Source organism: Lepeophtheirus salmonis, unplaced genomic scaffold, assembly GCF_016086655.4.
Source record: "Lepeophtheirus salmonis unplaced genomic scaffold, UVic_Lsal_1.4 unplaced_contig_511_pilon, whole genome shotgun sequence".
In the NCBI taxonomy this organism is placed as follows: domain Eukaryota; kingdom Metazoa; phylum Arthropoda; class Copepoda; order Siphonostomatoida; family Caligidae; genus Lepeophtheirus; species Lepeophtheirus salmonis.
This window is the reverse complement of record NW_027294683.1, coordinates 11,269-24,438: the sequence shown is the minus strand read 5'-3', so window position 1 is coordinate 24,438 and position 13,170 is coordinate 11,269. Positions and strand designations below refer to the sequence as shown.

The 13,170-nt window shown below is 32.6% G+C and overlaps 2 long non-coding RNA genes across 2 annotated transcripts; both read right to left on the bottom strand.

Annotated features, from left to right (window-relative positions):
* Nucleotides 1–7,195: 7,195 nt before the first annotated feature.
* On the bottom strand, nucleotides 7,196–7,782 carry LOC139907519 (uncharacterized). Its single transcript, XR_011784202.1, has 3 exons — nucleotides 7,621–7,782; nucleotides 7,430–7,569; nucleotides 7,196–7,367 (listed from the first exon to the last, which is right to left on the bottom strand). It is a non-coding gene; the product is annotated as an uncharacterized lncRNA (long non-coding RNA).
* Nucleotides 7,783–9,133: 1,351 nt separating this feature from the next.
* LOC139907518 (uncharacterized) lies at nucleotides 9,134–10,203 on the bottom strand. Its single transcript, XR_011784201.1, has 3 exons — nucleotides 9,566–10,203; nucleotides 9,371–9,510; nucleotides 9,134–9,308 (listed from the first exon to the last, which is right to left on the bottom strand). It is a non-coding gene; the product is annotated as an uncharacterized lncRNA (long non-coding RNA).
* Between the last annotated feature and the right edge of the window lie 2,967 nt (nucleotides 10,204–13,170).

The window sequence follows — 13,170 nt, the reverse complement described above, 5'->3', positions numbered from 1 at the left end:
GTTTTAAAGCTTTATAGCTCGAGTATAAAAATTAAGCTGCTATAAAAATAAAAGGGTAGTAATCTCTGAAGTTTGAAGAATAAGTTTGAACATTTCAACCCTAACCCTACTTATTAGTTTTTTTTAGATCAGCTGAAAAATTGGATTAATTAAATCAATGGCCGAAATAAATTATCCAAACTAACATTAGAATGATTAACTCGTTAATACTGTGACCCTGGTAGTACATAGGTTTTTGAACAATTAATTTAATTAATTCATGTATAAAACTATGAAAGATATAGTTCCTGTTAAAGAACTTAAGGAAGTCTCTTGAGTCCTTTAGTTCCTGCATTACTTTCTCAGTTATTGGTATAACCTGAGTACCACAAATGGCAATGGAGCACGACTCATGAGCGTTGTTTACTTATGTTATTTCGTTACACAAGAGCCAGGTCGTGCTGCCATCTTTCGGCAAAATAATACAACTCAATTAATATTAATTGATAGTGTTGATGTGCCAGGAGCAAAACTCATAAATTGGCACTTGGTGTTTTATGAAATAAATAAAAAAAGACACAAAAAACTCGACTCGTGGGCATAAAAAGCCAAGTGTTACTTGGACCTCGTCAAAACTTTGGATTCTCTGTTTTTCTTTTTCGAGCCCATTGTAGCATGTACATCTTCCTAGACTGACTTTTTTTCTCTGTTAAATTTAGAATTTATGTTTTCCTAGGGGCAACCCTATCTTGACTTTGTTAAATGTGTACTCTTAATCCCAGTTCGTTTTAAAAGTAATATTTGTTTGAATGTTTTAAGTCTAGTGGGAGTACTAGACATTGCATGGAATTACGTAGTTTATTAAGCACACACTCAAAATTCCTCCAACTTATAGTCTATGATTATGTCCCTTAAAAATTAAGTTGTCTGGGCCTCAAAAAGAAATACTTGATATAAAAACAGCTATCTATGATTCTGATGAAGGATAAAAAAATCAATTGTTTCAATGATTCTTTTAAAAAAATGATTTTTTGGGTGACGAGTTTTTTAATGAACAAAAAGTTTTTTAATTCTTGGAGCGTTTTTTTTAGAAACTCGAAAATACACATGTAGCAAAATTCAGCTCGTGGCATATCACTAATTAATAGTATAAAATATAATATACTTATATCATATTATTCTTCAGCGTTTTTTTTAGAAACTCTGAAAATACACATGTAGCAAAATTCAGCAATGATATCCAATTGTCTTTCTCCCCTGGCATATCACTAATTAATAGTATAAATACTATAATATACTTATATGTCACTCACATAGCTAGAAGACGCTGTGAAAATTCTTCCCAGCATGCGGTGGCATTTTTTAAACAACAAGCTAAATTTCTAGTGGATAATAATTTTTTTATATTTTGCTCATTCCCTATTGGCTAATAAATGTACATTATAGTGATTAATAAATAATAGCTAGAAGGATTACCCGAATTATATATTTTATTTCGAATTATTTTATAAATACTTTAAATAACTCTAGAATGTAGTGAAACTTGTGGATCGAAAAGATTTGAAGTTCTTCCATCTCTTTGGCCATTATAATTAGAATAATTAGAAATGTTCCCCCTTCAACCACAATAAAGATACATACTGAGACAAACTCTTATTGTAATATTAAATTAATTGATTAGTAAAATAAAAAATCTTCTTCCTAATTCCCTTTTTAATCGGACTCAATATACGTTCTCCCCTTTTCATTTTTTGGTGCATTTTCGTACATACAACCCATACTTAAAAAACTTTCAGACACTCAATCTTGTTTTATGGAAAAAAAATCAACTTATTGGCAAAAAATCAAACTTGCCCTCCAGAACCCAGCAATATAGTTAGTTCAATTTCATTGGAAGTTCATTTTTCTGCACCTGAAAAAAACGAAATTGCAATTTTTACCGACTCTATTTTTTTGCCCATACCTTTTTTGATTTTGAATAAATTTAGAGAATATCTCTATAGTTGTTTTTTGAAATGCCGATCACTTTTTGATTAATACCTCAGGCCCTTGTCTAGTCTCCTTGAGCTCCAAAAAACACTTTTGTGTTTTAGGGATAACATAAGCCCCCCTTATATAATCGACACTACCGTCTTAGCTTTATCAGGTACAAAAGAGGGGCCTATGCAAAATTTCAGCCTCCTAGGTTCAACGGTGTGGGTACCTATAAAGGACAGCCACACACACAGACATTCTCTTATATATACATATACAGATGATATGATAATAACTTTATATCCCTTCACATAGGGTATTTATTTCAAAAAGAGGGAGAAGATTCCTGGGCTCTGGACGGCAAGTTTGTTTTTTCGTTACTAAGTTGATTTTTTTTCATAAAACAAGATCGATTCCACGTACCTCATCGAAGTATACGTATCGTAGTTTTTTTAAAGGTATGGGCTGTTGAATTGCAAGAATAACTAAAAAACAAGCTTATACCATAACTTGTGTACGACACCATGCTTTTTAATATTGACGTCATAGTGTATAAGTGGTTGCATGTTTTGTCAAAATCTGTCTGTACGATACATCAAATTGAAAATTATAGCAATAGTGACGTCACCGACTATGATTGGTTGCGTGTTTTATCCAAATCTGCCCCTCTTGTCCAGTAGTCGGTACGGCACATCATATTGACAATTGTATCCGGTTGTATTTCTATAGTCATACATGTAAGTCCGATGTGTTTTTTAGGTGGCCTGTTTATCTTTAATTGGTAATATAAAGAATGTATTTTATTTAGCTCAGTAATTGTCATTATTATTTAATTCCTGAGTAGTGAAAATCATTTCCTAAATAGATTCAATTATATTCAAAATCTGTTTTAATGTTCGTGCGTGCTCATAAAAGACGGAGCATAACCCTAAGGATTTGTTGCGGAGTTATAATTTAAGTCCTTGTTAATATCCTTTTTCCCTTCCTCTCTTGTCACAGCTGATTGTAGCTGATCTAATGAAACGTTACCTTATTCTTAAGGTTGATCATTTTTGTAAGAATAAAAAAGCGTGCGATGAGAAGAAATACTTATGCCATTATTGAATAAATAATATACATCTTCTTTTATCAAGAGTATGGATATTCATCTATAAAATCAAGTTAACGATGAATACATCAAGTCAAACTTTAACTTTGATCTCACAAAGATGCTTATTGCATTTAATATAACCTTATCCATTGCTAATCATCCTACGTTCAAAAAAATTATGGAGAAATACACGGGTAAATTCTTCCCTTCCCGAGGAATCATCATTAATTAATGGAGGATGTTGGTAATTATGTCATTTATAGAAATACCCCCATTGTAAATAATTATAGATATATCTATCCTATGTACAATTGTATATAGCAACTTCCACATGAAGAAGAGGGATGATTATCTTTTTGATTAAACTCCACGTCTCGCTTGTGTTTTACAACCTAAAGTTATGACATATTGAACTGAATTCCGATGTTAGAACAAGAAAATATTATTTGGATCAATCTATTATTTCAATATTCTGTATTTATAATTTATTTTTATTATTAGTTATATGATTCATATTGTTTAATCTTGTATATTTAACATAAATGTACAGGGTGTTCACGATAAATTGGAACTACTTTAAACTTCATCCAGATCCATAATGTGGACATTCGGGCTTAAATCATACTAATCTAAAAGGTTGCTTGAACAATACACTATAACTTCCACCACAATTGTCAAAACAATTGTGGTGGAAGTTATAGTGAATAGTTTGTGAATGAGGACCTAGGGTACAGGTCATACCGAATGGCCAAACAACACATCCTCACGGCATCCATGAAGGCTACCAGGCTCACCAAAGTGTAAGCGTCTCCTCAATGACCTGAAGAGCCATGGAGGAAGAATCATCTTCTTCTCTGACGAGAAGAACTGGACTGTCGACAGAAGCTACAACGTCCAGAATGACAGGTGGCTTGCCAAGGAAAGAGAAGAGGTCCCTGCGGTCTTCACTACAAAGTTCCCGGGCTCCATTACGAGGGAGGGGAATGCTGTCGATTCCGCGGAAGTCATCAGGACATGCAAATCCTTTAGGGGCAGGATGGAGAAGATGATGGCTGCTGAGGGAGGACATGTTGAACAAATTTATTGTTTAACATCATGTCTAACTTTTTCATATTAACAAATACACTCCAAATTCCATTTTTATCAAGCAGGTTGAATTTTAAGATAGTTCCAATTTATCGTGGACACCCTGTATGATGGTTTATTTTTTAGTATGTAGATTATACTTAATTTAAGCCTTCTTTTTTAAACTTGGAACTTCAAATATATTTTGAAATACTCTACTGTGTCGTTTGATTAGTTATTATTCTGAGAATATGGTTCATAACGAATTACAATTTCATGGAGTGTGACGTTATAAAATCTACTGTAACGGATAAAAAACGTCTAAATCAATTACACGAAGTATATCTTTATTAAACATTTTGCTAATAAATACTTTCGTTATACCCTCAAAAATTATAATAAAGTAGGCAGTTGATAATCACATCAGTATTTTAAACAATGATACCATATGTCTTTCTCCCCTCTCCTCCAAAACATTCTTCCAATTGTTAGGACTACCATGTTGATTTTCGGTTTCTTAATTTTTAACATGCCCATTCCACACTGGATTTTCACCTTTGCCTATAATCCTTGGTTGAAGTTTATGTCTTCTTCGTTCCTTCTTTCTACCCCTGTTCTATGTGTTCTATGTATATAAATGTAAAGTACTGTGTCATATATTAATAGTATAAAATTAAATAGACCGTCATCCATTATATATTTAGAGTAATGTGTATTTATCCAGAATATAATATACATATGTTCCTTGTTATTATCTCCTTGTCGTATTCCTCCACGTTACTCATCTTTCTCTTGGTCGTCCTGGATTCTTCTTTCATATAGATTGTGTCCAGCAATCTCGTCAAGACACAACAGTTGTAGATTCGTAAATGCAGTAAAGAAATTAAAAATCCAAAAACAGAAAAAAGGAAAACGTACATATATTAAATACGAATTAAAAAGTGAATTATGAAGGGGATTAGTAAGTTTGTCTTAATATGTATTAATAAAATAATTTGAAATAAAATCTATAATACGGGCACATCTACGATAACATAATATTATAGTTGTACTAGGATATAGTCGTATAATCCTCTTCCTAATTACGTTCTTTTTCATTTGTACTCAATTCTCCCTTTTTCCCTTAGTAGAGAAATTGGTTTTTTGGATTTTTAATTTTTTGCGTGCATTTTCGAATCTACATCCCATACCTTAAAAAAATAACTTTGAGGCACGGGGAATTCTTATTGTAATATTAAATTAATTGATTAATAAAACAAAAAATTAGACAATATGAAAACAATCTTAAATCATTGAATCAATAAGAAACTGAATTTAGCAATAATGGAGGGTCAAATTGTAATTTATTAGTTCCTAAATCCTGAAAGAGCTCAACTTCGTTTTGTATTCTTAAATACATTAGAGTTATGGAGGTACGAGGTAGTCCATTGACTTCCTTGCTTATTAATAAATTGAACGAGAATCTTCCAAGTTAGTGAATGAAGCCTTTCTCAACAAAAAGGATAACTTGGATTTTGTAGAACGGTAATGTAAAGATGTCTGAAACAGATAGTGATGTTGTAATAAATAAATAACTTTGATAAATACAACCAAAGAATGTAAAAGGCTATAACATCAATATCATCTATTGGAATATAAATGATAACTCTTGATTGTTGAAGTAAATGAAGGATTTAGAGTTAGAGACAATTACTCTTCATAATTATCCAACATATTATGAGGATGATAATTAATATACATTTTGACATGGAAGTGACTCAATGAAATATAGGATCGTATTGGAAATGAGGATTTAACTTTCTGGAGTTGACGAAAGGAGCAAATCAGAAACAAGTGTTATAGCACATCTTTGCAAAGTTGATTATTTACTGAGGTGCCATGAGTTGAAGTGAAACGACATGGACTCCAAAATAATCCATAGATACTTGGCTCGAGTTAGAATCTGATTAAAGATTTAACAGTGAATCGGATATTGGAGGTATCCATGGAATAAATGGTATCATATTACAAAACTGGGTCCATTATATTCTTCCCAGAGACGGAGTTGGAAACACAAAGATGATCCTTTATAAATTATATTAATTGTTAATACGACAAAAGGAGGAATGATGATTCTTCTTTTTCTAATTTCTTCTTCTTATTTATGTACTGTGTGTTCCTCCTCTATTCGTTCTCATAAAATATTATGAGATCACTCATCTCAAGAATTGCCAAATAATCAAGGATTCCGCTATGTACAAGAGTAGGTACGTTGTATTTTAATTTTATCCAGACGCAAGATATAAATATTCAAACAGCATTTGCACTCCTAGGCATATGGTATCATTGTTTTAAATACTGATGTGATTATCATCTGCCTGCTTTATTATGATTTTTGAGGGTATAACGAATGTAATTATTAGCGAAATGTTTAATGAATATATACTACGTATAATTGACTTCGATTTTTATCCGTTACAGTAGATTTGAAAACGTCACACTCCATGAAATTGTAATTCATTATGAACCTTATTCTCAGAATAATAGCTAATGAAACGACAAAGTAGAGTATTTCGAAATATATTTGAAGTTCCAAGTTTAAAAAAGAAGACTTTAATTAAATATAATCTACATACTAAAAAATAAACCATCATTCATTTAAGTTAAATATACAAAATTAAACAATTGGAATCATATACCTAATAACAATAAATTATTTATACAGAATATTGAAATAATAGATTGATCCAAATAATATTTTCTTGTTCTGACATCGGAATCCAGTTAAATATGTCATAACTTTAGGTTGCAAGACACAAGCGAGACGTGGAGTTTATCAAAAAGATAATCACCCCTCTTCTTCATGTGGAAGTTGCTATATACAATTGTATATATTTTGTCAAAATGACATATCTCTACCGATGAGATCTAACTAATTATTAATAATAAAGTAAATGTCAAAATAATAAAATTAGACAATAAATATACTAATAAAAAAAATGTTAGAAATAAATCCATCTGAAAGATTTATAGCAAAAGCTAATTATGTAGTAAATGTCCGGCGACATTACTCCTATTAAGAGCATCAAGAAAAAGATTTTCCCCGTTATTTATGCTTATATAACAACATACTATTATCATGAAGGATATACACAATTGTTAATTATAATGCAACACCCAATGTAACTACCCCCGTTGTTGTGACCATTTAAACAGTTGTTTTTGCCTTTTATGAGTTTTCTTAACACCATTTCTTGGATCCCATCAACCATAGCTAAGCCTTAAGTGATAAAAAAGTAATATTTATTGACTATGTAATATTGGAAAACCTAATTATCATACCCAAGTCTTTAAGCGAAGAAAGTAGTCTCAGACAAACTAGTTGCAAACCATCCAAAGCTACTACCCCCGTTGTTGTGACCATTTAAGCAGTTGTTTTTGCCCTTTACTGAGTTGTGTATCATAATTCTTGATATGTTTAGCTAAAATAGAATCATATTTTATGGTTAGATTTAAAAAAATTGAATACTTACTGTGAGATAGTACAAAATTCAGAGTTCCATTTCGATATTCGTAAATACTTTTTACTGATAACTTGATCGTCATTTGGTGTGGATGACTCAAAACATTTTTATATGTATTTCTATAAATGACATCAGTACCAACATCCTCCATTAATTTAATGATGGTTCCTCGGGAAGGATATGTTTACCCGTGTATTTCTCCATAAATTTTTGAACGTAGATGATTAGCAATGGATAAGGTTATATTACATGCAATAAGCATCGTTGTGAGATCAAAGTTAAAGTCTGACTTGATGTATTCATCGTCAAATTGATTTTATAGATGAATATCCATACTCTTGATATGAGATGAGGATAATGAGTGGCGTGTAATTCTAGACAGGGGACTAAAGGCACATTTATATCGACAAATCCGACAAACCATCTGTTTCTCATCCGGTAAGTATTTTCCAAATTCCTGGGCCTCCATTTTCAGAAATCCAGACAGAAGGCGACGTTATTTTTGGCATTTTATTCAGTTCTCTATCGACTATCACCATCTAATATTATTATATTAATATTGAATAATAAAGGCGGGAATGATAACGTTCATGATTGATAGAAGAAGATGTATATTATTTAATCAATGATGCCATAAGTAATTCTTCTTTTCTCCTCGCACGCTTTTCTATTCTTACAAAATTATCACCCTTATATATAAGTATAGTTGATAATATTGTAGAAAAACGCGTGCGAGGAGGAGGGGAAAAAAGACATATGGTATCATTGTTTAAAATACTGATGTGATTATCATCTGCCTGCTTTATTATGATTTTTGAGGGTATAACTAATGTATTTATTAGCAAAATGTTTAATGAAGATATACTACGTATAATTGACTTCGACGTTTTTATCCGTTACAGTAGATTTGAAAACGTCACACTCCATGAAATTGTAATTCATTATGAACCTTATTCTCAGAATAATAGCTAATGAAACGACAAAGTAGAGTATTTGAAATATATTTGAAGCTCAAAGTTTAAAAAGAAGGCTTTAATTAAATATAATCTACATACTAAAAAATAAACCATTAAACATTTAAGTTAAATATACAAAATTAAACAATTAAAATCATATAACTATTAATAATAATAAATTATAAATACAGAATATTGAAATAATAGATTGATCCAAATAATATTTTCTTGTTCTGACATCGGAATTCAGTTAAATATGTCATAACTTTAGGTTGCAATACACAAGCGAGACGTGGAGTTTAATCAAAAAGATAATCACCCCTCTTCTTCATGTGGAAGTTGCTATATACAATTGTGCACAGGATAGATATATCTCTACCGATGAGATCTAACTAATTATTAATAATAAAGTAAATGTCAAAATCATAAAATTAGACAATAAATATACTAATAAAAAAATTTTATAAATAAATTCATCGTAAAGATTTAGAGCAAAAGCTAATTATGTAGTAATGTCCGGCGATATTACTCCTATTAAGAGCATCAAAAAAAGAATTTCCCCGTTATTTAGGTATGCTTATATAACAACATACTATTATCATGATGGATATACACAATTGTTAATTATAATGCAACACCCAATGTAACTACCCTCGTTGTTGTGACCATTTAAACAGTTGTTTTTGCCTTTTATGAGTTTTCTGAACACCATTTCTTGGAGCCCATCAACCATAGCTAAGCCTTAAGTGATAAAAAATTAATATTTATTGACTATGTAATATTGGAAAACCTAATTATCATACCCAAGTCTTAAAGCGAAGTAAGTAGTCTCAGACAAACTAGTTGCAAACCATCCAAAGCTACTACCCCCGTTGTTGTGACCATTTAAGCAGTTGTTTTTGCCCTTTACTGAGTTGTGTATCATAATTCTTGATATGTTTAGCTAAAATAGAATCATATTTTATGGTTAGATTTAAAAAAAAAAATTGAATACTTACTGTGAGATAGTACAAAATTCAGAGTTCCATTTCGATATTCGTAAATACTTTTACTGATAATTTGATCATCATTTGGTGTGGATGACTCAAAACATTTTTATATGTATTTCTATATATGACATCAGTACCAACATCCTCCATTAATTTAATGATGGTTCCTCGGGAACCAATATGTTTACCCTTGTATTTCTCCATAAATTTTTTGAACGTAGATGATTAGCAATGGATAAGGTTATATTACATGCAATAAGCATCGTTGTTAGATCAAAGTTAAAGTCTGACTTGATGTATTCATCGTCAAATTGATTTTATAGATGAATATCCATACTCTTGTTATGAGATGAGGATAATGAGTGGCGTGTAATTCTAGACAGGGGACTAAAGGCACATTTATATCGACAAATCCGACAAACCATCTGTTTCTCATCCGGTAAGCATTTTCCAAATTCCTGGGCCTCCATTTTCATAAATCCAGACAGAAGGCGACGTCATTTTGGGGATTTTATTCAGTTCTCTATCGACTATCACCATCTCATATTATATTAATATTGAATAATAAAGGCGGGAATGATAACGTTCATGATTGATAGAAGAGGATGTATATTATTTAATCAATGATGCCATAAGTAATTCTTCTTTTCTCCGCACGCTTTTCTATTCTTACCAAATTTATCACCCTTATATATAAGTCAGTGCTTGCATCCTGTATCCGACTTTTTCTTCCTTTGCAGAATTTATCTTGTTAATTCTGTCAAAAGGGAGAATTTATTTAGAGCCTTTTCACATTACGTTCTCTTTGTTGATGTAAACCATTGTGGGGGTCTAAAAACCACGTTTTAAAACTTCTATTATTAATATTAAGGAAAATAGTGAACTCAAAATGGAACCAATAAATAAAATGACATAAACTTTACTCTCTTTATTATATATAGTACCCTAAAATATATTATATATACATCGTTATACAATCTTATTTGCATAGTTTCAATAAAAATAAACCATTGTAATGGGAATAATTATATGTTTTTATTTAATTAATCTACTTTTTACGTCCCTAATCGATCTAGAAAATAATTATTTGTTCAAAGCCAGCCATTTTTAGCACATATGACTTGGAAAATATTCAAATATCAGTATTTATCATTTGCATCAAGTAATATTCAATGTAGATACTAAGTCTTTTTTATTTATAAAGCCATTAAGTTTCATTGGAAATTTGACCATTTTAACTAGATAAAATATCTTTTTTGAGCCCCCAAAATGTCTCCTTCAATTACCCTACTGTGTATATTTTAAGCTTTACCGAGCTGTACAGGGTGTCCACGATAAATTAGAACTATCTTAAAATTAATCCTGCTTGATAAAAATGGAATTTGGAGTGTATTTGCTAATATGAAAAAGTTAGACACGATATTAAACAATAAATTTATTCAACATGTCCTCCCTCAGCAGCCGCCATCTTCTCCATCCTTCCCCTAAAGGATTTGCATCCCTGATGACTTCCGCGGAATCGACAGCATTCCACTCCCTCGTAATGGAGCCCTTCAGGGCCGTGATTCTCTTGTGGCTGACCTTGCACACCTCCCTCTCCAACTTTCCCTACCAGTAGCAATCACACGGATTGAGGTCGGGGGAGTTGGAGGGCCAGGTGTTGCGATCCCAGAAAGTGATGTCGTGGGAGTTGAAGAGGTTAGTGGTCCTCATGGCGATGTGTGCGGGCGCTGAGTCTTGTTGGAATATGAACTTCCTCCCAGCGGCCGTATCCTTCATCCAGGGGATGACGAACTCCTCCATGACTTCGCAGTACCTTATCGCGTTAACCCTTTCATTGGGATTGAAGAAGAAAGTAGGCATCACCTCACCGGTGCTGCAGATGACACCTAGGGTCATCCCTCGTATGGAGCCTGGGAACTTTGTGGAGAAGACTGCAGGGACCTCTTCTCTCTCCTTGGCAAACCACATGTCATTCTGGACGTTGTAGCTTCTGTCGACAGTCCAGTTCTTCTCGTCAGAGAAGAAGATGATTCTTCCTCCATGGCTCTTCAGGTCATTGAGGAGACGCTTACCGTTGGTGAGCCTGGTGGCCTTCATGGATGCCGTAAGGATGTGTTGTTTGCCATTCGGTATGACCTGTACCTAGGTCCTCATTCACAGCCTTGGAGACCAGCTACTTGCTCACTCCACGGTTCTTGGCCAACCTGGACAAGGAAGTCCCCGGCGAAGCCTTGATGGAATTCCGGAGGCCTTCAAGGAAGCGGGGAGTGAGGATTCAGTCACTTCTCATGTTGTGAGCCTTGCGGCAGACCTTCCCCTCAACCTCCTAGGGATTGAAGACCCGGTACACCGTTGTTTTGGGGTAGTTAAGAAGCTTGTAGATAGCAGAGGGCTTGTGTCCCGCGCGAGCCAATTCGAGGATGGCGTCTCTCCTTGCTTGTTCCATGATGACTATTGTTCTTTGTCAAAACAATTGTGGGGGAAGTTATAGTGTATCGTTCACGCAACCTTTTAGATTAGTATGATTTAACCCCGAATATCCACATTATGGATCTGGATGAAGTTTAAAGTAGTTCCAATTTATCGTGGACAGCCTGTATATTCCAAATAACGTTTCGTCTTAAACTGCCATCAAATATAGCTTGGCGTCCTTTCACTCCTCAAAAAAATTAATAAAAAAGGATGAAAGGAAAATATATTGCATCAATGATGCAAATCTGGCGTGTTTTTTAGCAGGCCCGTTAATTTGTAATTGGTAGTATAATGAAGGAATTTTCTTTTCCTAAGCAGTTGTCATTATTATTTAATTCCTGAGTAATGAACATCCTTTGGTTAATAGACTTAAATTATATTCAAAATCTGTTTGAATATTCGAGTGTACCTGAGGATTTGTTGCAATTTTATGGACTTACACTAGAATTGGAGATCAACGTCGGAGTAATTCTAGAAAAAGACCTTGTTTATATGCTTTTCTCCTTCTTCTCTTGTCACAGCTGATTGTAGCTGATGTAACGAAACGTAATGACCATTATTCTTTCTCTCCTTCAAAAAATTCTTCAAATTGTCAGGGTAACCAAGTTGATTTAACATGCCAATTGAATATAGGAGTAACTCAGTTTTTGTCCTTGACTCATCTAAAGAATCATTTTCTCAAATTATTGAAGGAAATGCAGTAATTTAAAACATTTATAACTCAAAAAAATCATTAATTTAAATTTAATTAAGATAATATGTAGTGTTAAATTTCAATTTACAGCATTTATCTAATTAAATTTAGGAAATGATTTTGCACTTTTGTATACATAAGTGAAAAAACATGTTCTTCCCAGGGATGTAAAAAATGTCTGGCAATATGAGCAGGGTTTTTTTTTAATATTTCAAAGCTGGTATCATTATTATTTAATTATTGTATACAAAACATTCAAAGATGAAGAGTTGAAAGGCCTTTGCTCATAAGTTATAATTGTAGGTTGTTGTTGGACTCGTAGTAAAAATATGACAGATCCACATTTTCTCGGATCTAAGTGGTTTCGGATCTTTAGACGTTAATATTCGAATAAATTTCGGATACTCGAATTTTCAGATTCAAAAACAAAATTAGATGGATACTT